Source organism: Acinonyx jubatus, chromosome C1 (genome assembly GCF_027475565.1).
Source record: "Acinonyx jubatus isolate Ajub_Pintada_27869175 chromosome C1, VMU_Ajub_asm_v1.0, whole genome shotgun sequence".
In the NCBI taxonomy this organism is placed as follows: Eukaryota; Metazoa; Chordata; class Mammalia; order Carnivora; family Felidae; genus Acinonyx; species Acinonyx jubatus.
In genome coordinates, this window is record NC_069381.1 from 128939403 (window position 1) to 128960438 (window position 21036).

General features: G+C 36.4%; 1 protein-coding gene across 1 annotated transcript in view; it reads right to left on the reverse strand.

Annotated features, from left to right (window-relative positions):
* The window catches only part of LOC106966922 (thymocyte nuclear protein 1-like), a 191255-nt gene that overhangs the window by 116645 nt on the left and 53574 nt on the right, over positions 1–21036 (reverse strand). The window lies entirely within an intron of this gene.

The following is a 21036-nucleotide window of genomic DNA, read 5'->3' on the forward strand; positions in this document are numbered from 1 at the left end:
AAAAAAAAAAAAAAGAGCTTTCAAAAGCTTTTCTTTTTTCCTCTCCAGCACATCAAAATTCATCTAGATGACAGATAATAGGACTGTTATCATGGTACAGGCTATTGCATTGCCTTCAGCTACTGCATTTTTTTTTTTTTCTGTTCCCCTTGGATTGTTTAAGAAGCAAAGCAATCATTTCACTGGAAAGAGTTCATTGGAGGAAGGCAAAGTTACACAGAAGGATCAATATTCCAAGTGGCAAAGAAACTTGGTCATGTGAATCTCATTAAAATATATCACTATCATCAAATCAGCCATTGTGAGAGCCTTAGGTACATTTTCAAAAAGGATCTTATACTTGACAGATGTTACTTTTCCTTCTCGATGGGTCTACTAACCTTAAGTCACCATCACTTAAATACTATCCTGAAATCCATCATTTCTTTTAGGTGCTCACAGCTAAAATCTGAACACTATCTGAAGAATGAAGAGAAAATAAACCAAGTTCTGAGATAAAAATTAAGCTAGTTGATAATCAGCTTGATTCTCCAAAGAAGATGACTCATGCAAATATCAGGACAAAAGTCTGGGAAGAAACTCTATCTTCAGCCCATCAACTAGTATCAGAATAAATAGGATTTCTGAGTGGGGAGCATAGAAGTGGTTCATATCCACAGAGAAATTGTCCTTGGTAAAAGAATAAAAGAAAGGTATAACTAGGTAAAGGCTCATGGAATAAATTCAGAGAATTTCATAATTCTCTCTACTCCTGAGTAGGGCTGTATGAATGCTGGGCAGACTATTGGTATAAACCATCTCACTCCTAAGTTCTAGCTTGAACAGACCATCTTTCTCTGCTCCCCACTATTTCCCCGATGGTCTTTTGTGTAAGGCAGTGGTTCTAAGACTCCCTTAGGAAGCTTAAAAAATTTACCAATGTCCTGGCTTCAGCCCTGCAGATCCTGATTTAATTGTTTTGGACTGGAGCCAGGCATTGGTTCTTTTACAGAGTGCCCTGGGTGATGTCAATGTGCAGCATGGAATGAGAAACATTGGTTTGCACACTAATATCTTTTACTAACCCCACTTGTCACCTCACATCTGTAGTTAAACTAGCTCCATTCCCCCTTTTGTGGAAAAGGAGTCCTTAAAAGAAGATCAAAGATAAGTGTTTAACCCTTATTTTACATTACCATCTGATATGTAGTATGGTAGCTTTCACATCTGTCCATAACCTATCATTATGCAGAGTCATAAACTTTGTCCAAGGCACTTCTTTCTATTGCTTGCCCATGTTCTTCCTCTCTCCACTACTTCCTGCTCATTGTGCCTTCCTGTTGTGCCTCACGTTCTGTGATTCTTCGTCCTCCATCTGGATTCGCTCCCTTGACCATGACCCATACCACTGGATAACACATTGTGTTTCCACCTGTCCAAGTCTTTTTTTTTTTTTCCTCCTACATGGGAGCTTGTAAATTGCTCTGGTGATTACACTTTGAGGCCTGAAAATTTTGATACATCTAGGTGTGAGTTATCTGTTCTTCCTCAAGTAATGATTTATCACAAAGAAGTGAAAATTTCAAGTACCTTAGTAGGTCACTAGAAGAGGAATTTTAGCCTAGTGAAGCGCTTCCCAAAATTGATTCTCCAGAGTCAATTCCCCCAAATGATTCTGAAGAGATTAAAAAATTGTGGTAAAATAAGTTGGTTAAAGGCTAAATTCTATGTCCTTGATTTGAAGAATTTATGTATATAATAATATATTAAAAGCTGTGAAATTTTCTTAAATTTAAATAGGCTTGTTTTTACTTTGCTTTGTACAGTGTTTTCCAAAATTGCCTGACTTCATGATGCCTATTTTCCTTATAAAACGTTCTCTTGTCACATTGTGTATAAAATTACTCATCAATAAATAGTCTCCATTTCCTTTGGGGGCTCCATCTGGAAGAGTTGAGAATAGATTAAAATCATGTAATAGTACCCAGAGTTCATTTGTGAAAGATCAACAGTGGGAAAACAGAATAATGTAGTGAATATATAATTATATATTATATCATCCTATGTAGTCTTATAATTAATGTATGTATTCTGTGTATGTGTGTGAAAAAGAGTTACTATGTTATGTATATGTGTATATAAAGGAGATACTGAATATTTGTTAAAAATCTCACCATATCAAGTCTTTATTTAATCATAAAGTAGGTATAATTATAATTTATAATCTGTATCATCTAGAATCACTTTATAGAAAAGTAATCTTAGACTTTGAACGATTTGGGAACATATCCAAGATAATACAAACTAAAACATCAAGAATCTGGAAATCAAAATCTTGTCCAATTCCAGGCACATTTTTAACTATTATGCTATGGTGAAAGTATAGGGTGAAAGTTTTACAGTAAAGAATTGTCCCATCTTATTGCACAGCACTTTGGATCCCTTTCCTTATCACTATAAAAAGTTTATCTTATTTCAAATATTAATATATTTTTATTCTTATTTGTACCAGAAGCAGATTATTTACAACAACAAATTTAAAATAAAGAAAATTCTGCTACACTTATTACAGGCAGTCACCCAAGTTAATTTTAAACTTTTTAGCAGGCAATGCAAAAAGACAAATAAAATCCAATGTATAATCCATTGCATCTAAAACATAAAAACAGAGTTAATTAACACAAGCAAATTTTCTGGATACTGAGATAAAATATTTTTGTTTCTCAAGGTTATTTATATTCACACTGTGAACAATATCCTCATTCTATGTTTCATTGGGTTGTATCTTATCAAGCTATTTTTTTTCTTTTTGTTTTTGTTTTTTGGTTTTTTTTGGTTTTTGGTTTTTTGTTCTGTTTGTTTTGTTTTAATGTAGGGCAAGGGTAATGTACCAAAGCCTGATTCAGTAATGGCTGACCAGCCAGGCAGCGTGGTGGCATTAGTACCAGCGGGAGGGAGGGTGCAGAAGTAATGCCATGTAACCCAGGTGCTCAGTTCTCTGTTGGTCTCTGCTAAATTCAAGAATGGATTTTTTTTTTAAAGATCTAAGGGAATGGATGGACTGTGATACTTTCAAGCAATTCTTCATAAATATTGTTTCTCTCAATCCAATGAAGCCTTTGATAGTTATTGAGCAGCAGAGAGTTCCAGGTTATATCCTTAGTATATACTTGGACAATCTATTATCTGACAGATAAAATCTGACCATCAAGCATCTGTCTTGCTAGGTATCTCTATGAGGTCTCTTTTAACTCTCTCCCCAGAACTACCTCCTCCGCATTATATTTAAAAAAAAAAAAAAAGAGCACCTTCTTTTTTTTTCTTTTCCAACAGTCTTTCCTGAGGAAACTAGACAGCTTCAAAATGTTAGTGTTCCTAAACTGTCAGTTCAAGGTAGTTTTCTGTAGTCTTCATCTTTTGTTCTTGTTTGTTTTCTTGCCACAAAGTAGAAAGGGGTTAGGTAGTAATAAGGGAGGCCATGATATAGCCATTTATTACCCTTCTGGAACTGCTCCAAAGTGCCCCTCCACATTAACCCCAGAAAAGGTGCTGATCTTTTCTTTGGCCATTCACCATGTGGTGTGATTTGAACCACATGGCTGAAACAAAGAAAAGCTCATTGTAATTCCCTCTGGGAAATCTTTGTGACCACATACTCTGGCACATGGCCGTGGGTCTTGTACTTGGCACAAGCAGCAAGTAAAGAATCCTCTTCCACTATGGGCCCTGAAACTCATTTCCATGTCTGGAATTGGATCAATTAAGTCACTGAGATTAAATAATTATATGCTTTAAAGAGCTATTTGCTGAGTTAAAACATGCTCCTCATGCCCATGAGGAAAAGGTGCCCATCATATCCATCACTCAGGTTTCTGGACTTTGTCTAAAACAGCAAATTGTGGAGATTCAAGACACTAAAATATTGGTGTTGGATATTCCTAGTCGAACTCAACCAGAGCCTATCATTGTGCATTGTGTGTGTGTGTGTGTGTGTGTGTGTGTGTGTGTGTGTGTGTAGGTGGTTGGGGGTGGGGTGAGGTGGGATGAAGGAGTGGGGAGAAAAGTTAGTTGATGGTATTTATCTTGCTTGTTTTCTCCTAGAAATTCTAAAATTGGCCAGCTTCCTTTTACAGAGACATAGAGCCAGAAACAAAACTATCTAATTTCCTGATTTCTGTAGTTGAAAAGATAAACAAGTTTTCTGGCTTCCAATCCTCTTCCATCAAATACTGAGAAGAGCTGTGTAAAGTCGGATCATTGCATGTTAATTGAGCTTTTTTCTCTGAAAATCCCTGCCATAGATGCTTTCGAGAGCATTAACGAAATAGGCTCTATCTTCAGAAAGCTTTAGCACTTTTTATAAAATCTATTTTTTAGAGAACTTCAGTGCTAGATAGAAGGAAGAGTGGATGAAGAGAACAGAGGAGAAGGGATGATCAGAGGATAGTTTATATTTGGGAAAAAAAGCTCTCTGCATGTGGTGCCATTGTTGATGATGACAAAATCCAGGTTGCAATGCTGTGAGCTGGTGACTGGGTTGCAGTTGAGGGAACAATCCTTTCTAAGGAGGTCAAGAGATCTACTTGTTAGATCATTTGCTTCAGTGTTGAAGTTTCTAAAACTGATGGCATGATTGTGTGGGAAAGAAGACATTTATCCAAGTGAACAAGGGAGAGGAGACAGACATAACAAAAACAGAGAGAGGTAACACTGGTAAAAATCTGATGATATGTTAAAAAAAAAAACAACAAAAAAAAAAACCCCGAACCTAAAATTGGTGAAATGGGAGGAGAATTTATTTAGGTGTAAAAACTGGGGAGGGGGCATAAAACCCGTTAGCCTAAGGTGCTAAAGTGAGGTGCGTTAAGTGAGTATGGAAAGGAACAAAAAGCAGGAGGACCTGGAACCTCAGGACATGGCCCTGTTAACTAGAAAAGAGGTTTTTGGAAAAGAGGGGGATGGAGAAATCTGTGAATCACAGACCCTGACTCCCATAGGACATGGGAGTCAGGGTGTGGGAAGAGAGGAGAGAACAGGAGATGGTTCATAGTAGAATATATTCACAGTCATATGGGAACAAATGTCTGTGTCAGGAAGGTCCAGGATGCTGGCATGAAGGGAGAGGTTTGTTATTAATAATGTAATGGAACTCAGACCTGGACTTTTAGTAAAAGCAAGAAGAGACAAGATTTCCTTGTGACCGGATGGTACTCTAGTCTGGCAGTGCTGGAGGGTTGCCAAAATTTAAAAGGCAACAGCCCACGGTGGGGAGGACAGGTAACAGCCAGTGAAGGGCATCTGTTCTTCCCAGCTACTATAGCAAAGGGCACAGTTATCCTTGGTAAATTTACTATAGCCACCTATCTTTAAAACTGATTAATGCATAGGTGTCATATAAAAATAGTATCATCACAACCATCAACGTTAATCATAAGTACTACGTATTAAGTGCTATGTACTTTGCATGCAATATTTTCTTAATGCTAACAACAATAGCCGTGATGTTAGATACTACAATATTAATTTGCAGTGAGATAATTTTAGCTCTTTGAGGCCAGGGTCATTAAAACATGAAACCAGGTATCTATCCAGGGTTTTCCAGCTTCAGAAGAAATAATCTTTCCAAACTTTCCAAATTGATTCCTGCCTTATGGCTGAAGTCAATTTCTCATGAAATCTCTTTGTCACTGTACATTGGTAGTTCTCAAAATGTTGTCCCAGAACCAGCAGGACCGACATCACCTGTGAATTTGTTAGACGGTCAGACTCTTTGTTTGCTCCAGACCTACTGAATCAGAGAATCTTGGAGTGAAACTCAGAAACGTGCATTTTAACAAGTCCTCTGATTCGCAGACATGCTAAATTTTGAGAACTACCGTTTAGTCATAAATTTGTGTAGAATGCACAGGGCACATAGTTAATTCTACATCTTCCCCTTTTTGTGTGTGCACAGAATTTGAGCAATAGCTCAGTACAGTAACAGCATGCAATTCTAAATTTCAGCTTTGCAGTAAAATCTCGTGAGAGACATTGTTTGGAAAATGGTCCCTCAACTTTTCATCGCTGTGTTAGACATACCCCAAGCTTCAAAAATCTATCCAACCAGGGGTCAGGTCTTAAAGAATCACAGGTCGACTTCATCTTTGGCGATCCTGTCAGGTATTTCTCATGATATTTCATCCATTCTTTGACCTCTATTTTCAAGTTATTTTCTCTTTCGTGTCTCCAAAGACTTAAATCTGTTTCTACGTTTCTTTTTGCCTAAAGGAAAGGTGTATTCGAGGCTACAGTTTATTTTAGCAAGAAGCCTCAGGAAATCTTAGCAGAAAAAGGTCATCACGTCATTACCTGCTATCAGATGTTGGTGCGCTGATATGAAAGTTTAGGCACTAACTTGATAAGCAGTGATATTACTGGCAAACACTCGCTGGTAGATAGCAGTGAGCAAATTTATTCTGTGAAATAACTTTGCTGAAATAGGGTTTTAAAGGTTCTGACTTGAATGATTAAACATTTTTAAAAATGACACTGCGCCTAGTATAGGGTGAAGCATCAAAGAATGTAAATCGTACAGTGAAGGTATGAATTCATTCAAGAATCAGGAATTCAGACTACATTCTGAGAAGAGAAGGCACAAGTGTAACACATCCTATAATCACAGGTGTATCTAGAGATGTGATCAATATCTTGGAGTAGTAAACACATTAAAAAGATGACTGTCAATCAAAAATAATTTTCCTCGTATTATCAGTACCCAATAAGTGTTTATGCTTGTTGCTGGTAACAGTAAGGATACATTCTTAGACAACATTTGATTTCATTTATCAATGGAAATATTGAGAATTTTCTTGAGTTACTGAGTTCTGGGTCATTTATTTGTTGCTTATATTCCCAAAGGTACAGGGATTCTACACCTACAGATATACAGTACATTTTGAAGAGTTCTAATTATTTTGATTTCTCAAAAATTAACTGGAATAGTGAATAAACAAAATTCATGAAGGGAAGTATGCTTCATGACACTAACTTTCATCTTTTCTGGGGTCCCTCTAACTCTCTGGACCACAGTCTTCCCCTGCAAAATGGAAAAATAATAAGATAACTGAATGTACAGGGTACTGGTTTCTAATTCAGTTTGGGGTTTCCTGTGGAAAATGATCATACCGGGCATTGTTTTTTTTTTTAATAGAAGAGAATTAGACTGATAATTGTTTTAATTAAAAAATTAACTTGCTATCTGTCTATGACCTTAGAATGTCTACAAGACCCCAAATGGGGACAAGATACTCTTTCTCTACACAGGACAAAGTGCTTTATGAAGTACTTTCTGTATGAGCTCTGGGCTTTTACTTCCATCAGAAAAGGAGTGAGGCAACTATTATTATACTGAATATGTACTTAGGAAGCAATTAGAACTGTGTTATCCCATGTATCATCTCATTTAATATTACCTATGAAATATAAAGGAAATAATATACAACTACATTACATTTACAATTACAACTACATCACAACAGTAGAAGTAAGCAAATGTTGTGCATTTTATTATTTTTTTATACTTTTTTTCATGTGGAAAAACAAACAAGATCCTTAGGAAAAAGATTTAAAGCACTAGGCAATTGCACAGTGTTTGTAATTACCTAGTCTTTCATAGGCTCGGTTCCAAGGGACGCTGTTAGATAAAAACTATATTGTAACACCCATCTTTATTCATTGAAAGCCAACTATCTCAAAATCAAAAGGTAATCACTATATAAAATAGGTCATACAGTCGCTAAGCCCATTTTATGGATAAAAAGACAAAACTTCACAGACGTGAAATAACAGGCACAAGGCACAGCTAGTAAGCACCTGGATACAACTTAGGGCAGGCTGGCTGCGAGTCTGTGCTTTTACATCCAGTGCTGAGGCCCTTTAAGTATATACTTGGGGATATATTAATGATGTTGGACCTACACCATTTTTAGAATGTATTTTTTTTCTTTTACCTTAAAAACTGGAATAATCTTCATAGTCTTCCTCTTTAATAAAGTTCTGTATTTTTATTTTATTTATTTAAAAAAATTTGTTGTTACGTTTATTTATTTTTGACACAGAGAGAGACAGAGCATGAGCAGAGGAGGGTCAGAGAGAGAGAGGGAGACACAGAATCCGAAGCAGGCTCCAGGCTCTGAGCTGTCAGCACCAAGCCTGATGCAGGGCTCAAACTCACAGACTGCGAGATCATGACCCAAGCCAAAGTCGGACGCTCAACCGACTGAGCCACCCAGGCGCCCCTTATTTATTTATTTATTTATTTATTTATTTATTTATTTATTCATTCATTCATTCATTCATTCATTTATTTATTCATTTATTTATTTATTAGATGTTTATTATTTTTGAGAGAGAGAAAGAGTGAGAGAGATATCAGGGAGGGTCAGAGAAAGGGGGAGAGGGAAAATTCCAAGTAGGCTCCGAGCTTGTCAGCACAGAGCCCAATGCAGGGCTTGAACTCGTGAACTGTCGTGAGATCATGACCTGAGCCGAAATCAAGAGCCAGAAGCTTAACCCACTGAGTCACCTAGGCGCCCCAAAATTCTGTATTTTTAAATTGTATCTACTTTGTAATGAACGGGAAGCTAACTTTATCTTGTCTTAGAAACATTAATGAAGCCGTGCACTAACTTAAAATATGCAAGAATATCTAATAAACAATATGCATACACCTCGGTGTGACTGTTTCGTACTATGATTTAAAAAAGGAAGATTATTTCCTTGATTTAGATGCAAATATAAATTCATTATTTGGGCCCTTGTCCTAATAATAGTTCCTAAGTAGCTTGAGAATAACATGTGTTTACAAAGACATTTGCATATTTGGAAAGAACATGGAGATGGTAGAGAAGAAGAGGCAAACTGAAAAAATAAAATTGAAAGTAATCAAGATATACAAGCTTACTAATTGAAATGTAACTGAATTAAAGAACTGTGCTTGAAACCAAGGTAAATGGAAGTCCCTTGGGAAGCTGGCACTCTCTTGGGCAACATGACCTGCATTGAATAGGATTTCTGACTAGAGAACATGTCTTACCTCCCACCAACTTTCTGATCTTTGAATTTCTTCTTGATTTGATAGCTTTTTTAAAAAAATGGGGTTCTGTTCCATCATGTAATAGAATATTTAAGTTTCAGTGGAGTCCTGAGTAACCTCAGTGAGACATAGGTAATTATGGAATCCTTTTGAAATAGCAGTTGCTAACAATTTATCCAGGTCCTTAGTATCAACCTGGAGCCCTGAATATGTACCAGTGGATGCATGACCCCTGATCTAATCAGTTTCAAATTTTCCTTTGTAGCTTCATAACTGGTTTTTGATAATTCCTAATGTACTTCTCCTTCATTACTGACTACAAACCTTTATTCAGAATCCTATACAATTGCTTCTTAAAATACCATCAAAGACTAATTCTCTGGAACCTGAACTTTTATGGTCACAGAGTACTGTAAAAAATTAAGTTCACTAAAAAGTGTGACCGAACTTAGACTGAATTTTATTGCAGCACAGCTGGATCAATGAATATTGAATGGAAATTTGCATAGGGAAAAAATAGCACAACTACACCAACCTTTTTCAGAGATAGAGTTTGAAAAAGTGCAACTGATTTCAAGAAGAGGTTTATGGTCACATTTGTGGTCGTGCAGTTATCAAGTGCAGAGCTGCCCATGCTTTATCAATTAACAGTATGTCCATTCTCCAAGGACAGACTTCTGGGAAGCCTTCCGTGATCACATTAGTTCCCAGTGATTTCTCTCCTCACTAAACTCTAGAGTCACTCTCTGAATCACACTGCTCAATTGTATTTACTTGCTGCTTTACTTCATTCTATGTGTTCAGTCTCATTTAATCAACAGAATTGTAAGCTCTTCAAGGGCAGAGACCAGACCTGGTTTGCATATTCCTCCAGGTTTTTAGCACAAGTGTCTGCTATGAAATATTTTGTTGAAGGATTCACTGAATCAAGTGCCATGTTATTACTCACTTTGGTATCTAGATGACATTTGAGCAGGGAGAGATAGGCCCCAAAGAGGAAAGAGAGATTTGTCTCAACAGAACTGGCCAAACAATTTGAGTCAAATTGAGTCAAACATTGAGTCAGATCGATAAGCATTTATTACCTAGACTACTGCAGGCTACATTGATCTTTTTCTTCTCTGAACTTCTGAGCACTCTTGTCTCTAATACTAAACACAACACTTACTCACATGCTCTCTTCTATCATGATTTAAATGTTCTGGGTGTGTTTATCTTATTTCCCCTCTGTTGTGTTGTGTTGGGTTGAATCAACTGATAATTATTTACATTTAAACATTTTGATCTGCACATATGTCAGGCACTATGTGGATTTATCTAAAATATTTTTTAAAGAGGATATGTGTCCTATTTTGTTTATCAACTAGTCTTTCCCCAGCCTGAGAGCTTCGTAGGTGTTAAATACTTATTCAATCAATTCAAACATAAATCAAAGGTCAAAGTCTCAGAAATTACACTTATGATAAGTGATTTAAATGACTTCATATTTATTATGTTATATTCAATTTGTGCATTTAAAATATCAATATATCTATATCTACCAATATGTTTATATGAGAATTAGCTTTTTTCAGAAAGAAACAATCAACCATGGATCTTGCCACTTAAAATCAGAATGTTTGAGAACCTATAATAAGTATAAGGGTACACATTCTCTCACCCAAAGTGCAGAATGTAGTCATTCCACAGAAGCTTGGATTCTAAGAGGTCTGCTATCTGAGCCAGGCAAGTCAGTGAACCAACTTCTTGGAGCAAGTGGTCTATTCAATGTGTGTTGATTTTTCCAGAATAGAGATTCCACTAGCTGTACTGATAACCTATTTTAGTGTCTAATTTTCCTGGCCATGAAGAAATCCCTTTGTATGTCTAGCACAAATGTCTTAGTACAATTTAGGCCCATTTTTCCCTTGTTTAGCTCTCTGTAAAGGTATGTCACTATTGATCAACTATTTCCTCCTCTTCCTTCTCTGCCTGGATTGTGAGAAGATTTAGAAATTGCCATGTAGTTAACAAGCACTAAAGAACCTGCCTGCACCATCTGTGCTTATTTAATATCTGTTTTAAAAAATCCTAGCTGAAGAGAAAGAAAATATGGTAGTGTTTCAAAATGATGGAAGTAAAATACATATGTAGTGACTATGTTCAAAATACTGGCCTTACGAAGAATTGTTATTATAATTAGTGTCAATGGTGATAGACAACCTTTTTGCAACTCTCTCTGAGAAACATCTGTGAAATATGTCCTGGAAACAGCCTGGCTACTGACTAACTGTCAAACACAGACTCAAATACCTGTAGCCCTCAAATACAGAATTCTGCCTTCCTGAGTGTTTTTTCCTTCCTTTCTGAAACATGTCAAGCAAGCTTGCCACTTATTTTCTTCTTCCTGTCCTCTCTCCCTGACCCAACATGACAGAACCTTAAGGAACACTTTAAGACTCTCTCCTCCGTGAAGACTCTTCTTATTTCTGATCTTTTGTGTTTGTACATTTTTTAATCTTTTGAAATGTTTATTTGTTTTTGAGAGAGAGAGAGAGAGAGCTTGAGTCGGACAGGAGCAGCAAGAGAGGGAGACACGGAATCCGAAGCAGGCTCCAGGCTCTGAGCTGTCAGCACAGAGCCCGATGCGGGGTTCGAACTCTGGAACCATGAGATCATGACCTGAGCTAAAGTCAGACGCTCAAACAACAGCCACCCAGGGCCCCTGATCTTTTGTGTTTGCAATCAGACTTTACAAGTTAGCTATAGGTTTGGTTTGTTTTCCAACTGATTCATATGATTTCATCTTCTGTCCCTAGTTATACTGTAAAATTCTTTAGGGCAAAAACACACATTAATCGATTAATAGTCCCTGACAAAATGATTCTTCTTTTAGATCTCCAGGCAGAAGAGAAGAACTTCTGTATATCAAAACATATGCACACATGCACACATACACACAACAGAAATCACTGGAGATTCAGATCCAATATATGAAACAAGTCAGATTTCCTCTGTGTCTATCACTGTTGCCTGCTGGCTTCCCTTAACTTGATATTCTTGAGCTACTCCATTTGTCAGATCTAATTTTGGTAAGCAACAGAGAAATAATGATGGCCTCTTGTATAGGCCACCTCAAGTTTGGCAAGGAACAATGAAAACTGTTGAGTCTTTAACTCCTGCCTCAACCACATGCTGAGAATATTTTAAATCCTCTTCAGCCACACCATGAGCATATTTTATTGGACTTTCTCACATCAGGACAGTGTTGTCTTCAGCTGGTTGTGCCTGTGAACTCATAACTCCTCGTTTTTTTAAATTGTTTTAATGTTTATTTACTTTGGGGGGGGGAGACAGAGCTTGAGTTAGAAAGGAGCAGGGAGAGGCAGACACAGAATCTGAACCAAGCTCCAGGCTCTGAAGTTGTCAGCACAGAGCCCGAGGTGGGGCTCGAACCCACGAACCGCGAGATCGTGACCTGAGCCAAAATCGGACACTTAACTGACTGAGCCACACTGGTGCCCCCATATCTCCTTGTTTTAATTAATTGTTTTGACCATAATCTATTATAAAAAGAAATTTAAAAATAGAACACATTATATTGAGGAGATGAGAAGCAACGCCTCCTGATCCAAACTATGGACATGAGCTTCATAAATTCAGTGTGGTCTTGGGCAGGTTACTTAAACTTTCTGATCTTCAGTTCTGTCATTTCTATAATGGGGATGGTAATAGTACTTATATCCCAGAGTTGTATTAGGAGTAAATAATTTAATGTATATTAAGAAGTTAGAAGAAGACTTGGTACTTAGAAGCACTATGTAACTGTTAGCTAGTAATTACACTAAAATATTTTAAAACAGCTTTAAAAGGCTTAGTGCATTCTCCGTGGGACAAGTAGGCCTGTAAAACACATGGGTTGGTGGATGCCAAGGGTGTATAGACAAGGTGCAAGAAAGGAATAGCGCAAGGAGTGCATCAGTTGCTGAGGGAATCATAAGGCTTTCATAGAAAAGGAGCTAAAGGGGATTTTTGAATGAGGAAAAGGGTTTTTTAACAAGCAAAGCAAAGGAAAGCAATTCCAAGCAAAGGGAACATCTATGCAATGGAATTTTACTAGGTACAATGCACATAGTACAGACCATTGAGAGGTAGTCTCTGCCTTAAGAAAGCTTATTTGCAGGGAATATGGGACACATAATAAAAAATCAATCATAGCTCTGGAGAGAGTGTAATGAAGTCCACGTGAGCACTGATAAGTAGTAAAAAGCCACGTAATTGAAGCTGTCCTTTTCATATCAGCTTTATATTGTGGATATTTCCTCCATTTTGCAAATAAAGAAACTGAAGTATACAAAGATTGAAAAAAAATCTACCCAAGGTCACACAACTAGTTAGTGGTAGAATGAGCTCTGCAACCTACATTCATCTGTTACGATCCTAAAATTAACAACAAACTATGTTTGGTTATATTTAAACCATATATTAATTGAATTATAATTAAACCATATAATTAACTGCATGAGGGAAATTAGGGTTTGAGGGGTGGTGTCAGGCACATGGTTCCTAAAAGGAATATTTTGAAAAAACAACCCAAACTGAGAGTCAATTTATTTAAAGTGGACTTCTCTTCTCTTCTCTTAAATAAAGCATCTCTGAAGTGGTTGCTTTATCATACGACATATACATTGAGGAGAACGGTAGGTAGGCAGAAAAATATCTACATGTTAACATTGATCAAATTACTCTCTAGGATTGTTTTTAACAGAGCTTGTTAAAATAAAACTAAAACCTTGGCAAATGTTAATCATGCTAGTATAAATTGTTGGTTTGAAGGTTACATCTGAATTGTTTGCCTTGTACATCTTTATGGACAGTCTAGATAAAAAAGGAAATAACATGAGCAAGAGCCAGGAGGCAGAGAAAACTTGCAAGAAAAGGTATGTTATTTTTCTACCAATAACCTCAATCCCATCGACCTTTTCTTCAATTTTAAGCTATTCTGGTCTATTCTGCTTGCTGTTTATTCTCTGTGCTGGTGTGTTTTCATTTCTGCTCTTTTGTTGACTTTTGGCTCCTATTCCACTGAGGTTCATGGATCCCTGGCTACCTTCTCCCTGACTTCTAACAGGAGGCTGGGTCTTCATATACAAAACTGAGTGAGAACACTAACCCAGTTATCCAAATAGTTTGGATAAAAGCATTTACGCATCTGAACTATCCATCTAATTGATTCTTTTTTCCACTTTACTTATCGCCTCTGTCCTATGAATACTGTCAGTCACATTCCAGCTGAAGCCATAATTACGCCCATGAATGTTCACTCCATTCAGTCAAACAATCAATTTAACTGACTTTTCCCCCTCCGCTGACTTGGCTGGTCAGTGGGAGTGACAGATTAGTTGTTTCAGAGTCTTATAGAAATGGCCTTCGAATTTATGTTAAAAAAACATGTCGTAAGCCAGTTCTGGGTGTTCTCTAATGCTTCTTGCATCCTGTGCAGTTATTAAAGGCTCTCTCCATGAGTGAGTGGCAGAACAGCTTTAAAACAATTACAAGCATTTAAAAAGTAATTACCAGAGAATTCTAATGCAAACAAAATATCTATTTTGACTACCATGAACAACTCTGTGCAAATATTTCTCCCTCTCCCATTCTCTCTCTCTCTGTCACAGATGTAGCTATCCATTTCACAGAAGATTTAATTACAAATTTGTCTTCCTTATCTTCTGGGCCCACACTGTTGCTTGAGAAAAAATAGAAATAATACAAGTACTGGTGGCAGAAGAGTTAAGAATCCAGAGAGGCTGAGAATAAAGATTTAAGGTTAGGAAGGATTATTATTATTTTTTTAATAGCACACATGGCCTTGTAATCATTAACCTAAAAATGTGTTATTTATAATTCATCAGTAATTAACATATTCTGAGAGAAAAAGTCAAATCCTCATAATATACACTTCCATTTGTTGCTTTATAAGAAATATTCTTTAAATAAATGACATTTTGGATATAGTTTTTTGTTTGACTTATTGTTTGTTCTTTTGTTTGTTTGTTTTGTTTTGCTTTGTTGTGTTTCCTTTCTCTTACTGAAGTAAATGATACCACCACCTTTTGATACATATTTCTATACATACAAGTTTGCAAATACATCTGATACATATGCCGTTTTCTCAAATTCTATACTTTTGTGGAAAATAATTCTAAGACATGGGATTTTATGCATTTGTTAAATTTGTGTGAACACTTCTCCAAGAATACTACAATCCTCTGAACCTCTTTTACATAGTACAGTAGTCTTTAGCCACACGTGCCTTTGAGCACTTAAAATGTGGCTAGTCTGAATTGAGATGTGTTGCAAGAGTTAGTTAAAAGGAAAAAAAATTGCAAATCATCTCATTAGTAATTTGCATAATGATCACCTGTTGAAATGATATTTTGGATTGAGTGGGTTAAATAAAATGTATTATTAAATTTAAATCCACCTTTGCCTTTTTACTTTGTCATATGAAACTAGAAAATTTTAAATTTTCTATGTGACTTGCACTGTATTTCCATCCGCTAGCACTGGTCTAGATAAAGAAGGGCTGCCTCATGAGTCTATAAAGGCACTGAGAGAAGAGACTATTCTATCTGTAAGATCTTTGGCCTCAGTGGAGACGGAAGCTGGCACTTCGGGAGGAACGAAACTGCTTACTGACTGACTGCATTCTTAATTGGAATTAGAAGCCTTCTTAAGTCCACAGTGGTGCCCACTGGCTAAATTTATGGCAGAAAACTAGTGCCATTTCAGCTACAGGGAAAATAGGGTTGGACGGAGTAGAGGAAGAAGAGAAGACAAGAGAAGGAAGGCCAAAACATCGATAGAACTTCATCATTAAACAAACAAACAAACAAACAGTTGCCTAGTTTGGTACCATTTAAGTAGAACAAAGACAGCTAAGTAACTTGATAAATTATGTACTTCCTGCCAAGAAGCAATCTATATTTCCATTTGTTTTCCTGGTCAGGACCCACTGAGGCAATTTTGTGATTTAGCATAAGCTAGTCTTGTGTTTTTGTAGCACATTTTTTGGAAATGTTGCTTTTTTTTGCCAAGACTTTCCTCCCATTGATACCTTAATAATAGAAGGCTTTCCGTCGCTATGTTTTTCTTTTTTCCCCTATTTGCCAGGGCTAGAGCTATACTCCTTGAGAATAAGTTATTCAGCAGTGAATCGTCTCAGTATAAGAGTTAATGTCCTGGGAGAGAGTTTACCACCCACACAATACAACAAAAAGTACTCATGGAGTAGAAGACCAATAGAATAATATATAAAAGGAAGTTTGCTGTTACAATCATAGAACTTTACTTTAAAATATCTCATCCAAAAATAGGCAGAAAATTACCATATCCAATCAGTCAAATTGAAAGCCTGGCTCCTGTCTAACAGTTCCTTGTTTGGGGACCACCTTCCATTCTTTTGAAACACATGGGAGCATGGTTGTCATGAAAATGTAATGCTTCTCCTTGAAATGCTAATCCTTGTTGCCACTTTATCATCCCAATGAACCTGAACCCTCTAATGGGGGAATTTTATTAAGATAATAGCATTCTTTGTGGTGTTTGGAGAGATGATCTCTTCGGAAATAGATAAAACTCTAAGTCATTCCCAAGCATCACAATACCTTTGCTATGAGTCAGGCAATGACACATGTGATCAAATAAATGCAGGAATAAAAGCCAACAAACAGGATTATTGCTGCTTCTGCATGTAGATTGAGACTATCCTGATAAATTCAATAAGCAGCACTTTCACATGATTATAACATAGGGAGATTCTTTTTAAACAATTACTTTTACTGGTTTATTATAAGGGACACTATTTAAGAACAGCCAAATGGAAGAGATATATAGGATAAGTATGGGGGGGTGCAGGGAGAGGCATAGGACTTCCAAGCTCTCTCTGGGTACATCACTCTCCCAGGGCTTCAATGTGCTCACCAACCCAGAAGCCTCAGAAGATAAATGTAGCACTTTAAAAAATATTATTATATACTTTATGTCTAGCTTAGCAATATTTTAAATCACTTTTTAAATCAGAATCTATCACTATCTTCCATATATCCATACTATCTTTGGTTTCAATCTACGTACCTTTCTAAGGGGCAGTCAGTATAACCTCCAAGTACCCGAACTTCAGGACCATCTTTGTCCTAACAGAAAGTGCATGCATCTCATCCTTTATCTTCTGAAATGTAACTTTTCATGTTGAGACTCAACTCTAGGAGGTTATACTTTTCCCTCTGTCTGGATTAGGAGATTATTTTTTATGCTTAGAACCCTGCATAGATTCCTATTGTGGTCTTTACTACACTGAATGTGAAGTTATCTTTCTATCTGGGTATCACTTGAACTAAGTTTCCCTTAAAGTAGGGACCATCTGACTACATCACCAGTACGTAGGACACTGCTTAGAATATAGAAAGTGATTAGTGTCTCATGGAACTTTTTACAAACAAATACTGGGCAAATTAGATTTGGGCCTCAGCAGGAAATTCTCCCATGCTCTTATTCCTAGTGCTTTCTATTGTGCTTCCAATAAAGCACTCAGCAGAAGTGCTTCATATGTGCATAAAATGTATGCCAGTGGAACAAATGAACTTGGGAGTATAGGAAAGAGAAAGAAACTGTTTACGTAGTGCTGAGGAGTTCTAATTAAGCATCTAATGAGCATTTAGTCCCAGAGTAAGCATGAGATGGAAGATCCACATTTGTGATTCTGGGGTTTGCCTCAGTTTGCGCTTGCCTTCCAGAAAGTGAACATCCTGCTGTCTAGATTCTGCTTTTCAAATATCTATTTATCCACCTACCGTCTAATCTATCCGAGATAAAGACCAATAAGAACCCCCCACAAAAAACAATGGTCTAATCCCACAGATAGGAAAAACTTGCTGGCCATAAGTAATGAAGAATGGTATTCTGATGCCAAATGTGTTATGTTGTTATGAAAAATTTAAGGGATAACCAAGAGTAATTGAAATGCACAAACTCCCTCTATTTCTTCATAGTAATTAAGAGCACGAACTTTCTGTATCAGATAGATCTGGAGCTGACTGACACTTGGTTCTGTCACAGATTAGCAGTTAAATTGAAAACAAAGTTAATGTCTTTAAGCTCTAGTTTTCCTGTCTGCAAAATGAGATAATAATAGAGTTGTTGGAAAATCTGCTGAAGAATTATTTACAGAGAACAGATCATTCTCAAGATCTTACGAAGCATTCTACCATATGGTAGGCATAATAATGGCAATGCATTTAGCTAGTAGTATTATTATTCTTATTTCTAACTGTTTTGCTGTCCCGCTGTCCTGACTTGCTACCCTTGAAACACACCAAGCCATTCTTTCCCTGGTGATCACCTTTCTGCAAAGCCCCATTACCTCAGAATGACAGTAATTTTCTCAAGTCTACATTATGAATAAATAGAATATTCTGATAATTGTGTTTAAATTCAAACAGGGGATTTTGACTTTCGTAGTTATTAAGCATTCTCAATATAAAAAAGTGATTAAATGCCATCTGTATATCCTTCATTTCATATTCTTCATAGTAAGAATTTTTAAAATTATTTTTAAAATAATTTCTTTCTAAAATTCAGCAAATAAATAAATGAACAAACACCCATCATTAAATTTCTCAACTTTTGGCTAACTGGAATATGAAACACATTTCATAATCACTTTAGAATTTGTACATTATTGATCTGTAGGAATCAACACAAGAAAAGCATATCTATGAAGTAGACTTAGAAGGAGAAAAATGTTATTTTTTATTTAAACCTTATATTAGTTATTTATGTAGTTCTTCACTATACTCAGAATAAGGACATTAATTTATTTCTCATTTATGAAATGTTAATATTTTTTTAAACTTGAAATTTATCACTGGATGTAATAATGTATAAAATGTATTTGTAGATTAACTATATTTGAAAATTCTTAATTATAATTTTAAATCGAGTAAATGGTCATTAAGCTGGGTAATGGCCATTTACAGAGGAATTGGTGATTGATACACAGTCATATAAAGTTGCCATGTCCAATACTGCTCTAATAAGAGATTTATCTTGTGTTTCTAAAACTAATGATTAATTAGTTTAATTTAGCATAATACCTCATGGAGGACCTGTCTTCTGTTCTTAATTTTTTTTTTTTAGAGAGCAGCATTAGCACAGGGAAGAACTATTCAAGATTCAGTTTCCTGCAAATTCCCAGTAGCAATCATCTTTTATTCGCAATATTTCTAGTGCACATATTAGTTACTTTCCAATTCCAGAGACATTTTGACATATTGGCATTATCCCTTGCTGAACATGTGAAATTAACATAACATTTTTTTCATATCTTTTGGGGAAAAGTTATCTTTCATCTAAAAGATCAGACATTTAGTTGAATGACATTCTACCTTACAGTCCAAAATGAACCCAATTTGAAGGTCAATTTCTTGCTTTATTTGTTAATAACAAGATAACTCATCCAGTTTATGGTCGAATCATTGATTTGAATCTTAATTATAGTTCTTCCAATTGGTTCACATTGATAACATCTCATTTGCAAGAATCACCACCTGTAGAGGATTTGTCAGATGTTTCCATTCATGCTCCTCAACTGTGTGGATGTTCTAATATCACAAGGGAAAGGTAACTCCCAGGTTGAGGTTTACATGAAGTCATACTGACCCAGGTGCTAATTAAAAATTAAAAATTTCTTCATTCTAACACCAGAGGTACTGAATATAAATTTTTGAATACAGAACAATGAAATCTACATGTAAAATATTTTACAATATTTACTAACATTTAGATACTATTATTTACTAATCATTCTGTTAGGAACAAAGACGGAACTGCTGAAGTCAGTGGGTAGATCTCCATATTGAGCAATATCCACCACCAAAGATGTTGAACATGTAACTAAGTGACCATCTATATTGGATTGTGTATTTTCAGTTCTGGATTATGGGCAACATACAAATTGGTTGAAAATATCAGATATCTGGAGGAAAAGCTGTCTGAATCAACAAGGCAAAGTGTCCTGCTCAGGTAAAATAACAACAACATTGGAAGTTGAGGAGAGTGATGCCTATTTTAGTAAGTGCAGGGAAAATAAATGTTTATAATGTAAACTACCCACAGCTTCCCATAGACTGGGATAATCGCGTTTTGAAAAGTGAGGGGTACAGCCAAGGAAAGCATGAGCGTAAGTAATAAGGAGAATTAGGACTTAAGTGGGACCTGCTCCCTGGGTGTTACGAAAGTTTAATGCAAACAACCAGGAAGCTGGAGAACCCGGGAGTAAACACAGCCTTCCGTCTGAATCATTTTCCTACACAGCACCTTCTCTATTGCTTCGGTAAATGTGCACACAGCTCAAAGCCTTTGCTTTGAATCTCTGTGGAATCAGCCTTGCCTAAAACAGTTGTGGTTCTTGGAACAGCAGTATCAGCCTCACATGGGAGTTTGTTCCCCAGGCAATATCTCAGATCACACCCCAGACTGACTGATTCAAACCTGCAGATATGGGGAGAAAAATACCCTGCAGATAAACTGCATGCCCACGTGACTCACATTTCCATAAAAATCCAAGAGGCACAGTCCTGAAATTATTTTTAGTTCAAATATGAATAAGTGACATCTGCCTTCTCCTTGTTTCACTTACCTGTCTCTCTTCCTAGCATGCCCTCCTAAATCCCGGTTTTGGCTCCAGATCCCAACATCTTGTATAAGCTTTCCTCGAGCACTAGGTTTCAGGAAATCCTCTTTCTTAGGAATCTATATAAATTTTCATTTGATACTTCTACATTAATTTCTATTCATGCTTTTTTTAAAAATATAATGTTTATGTACATGTATATCTTCAGCATTCAGCAGTATGCTTATCTTGGTTTTATTTATTTGTTGTAAGTACTCATTTACAGTAGAAACATTCTAGATTTTGGGACTGTGCTCAAAGATGAGCCAAACAT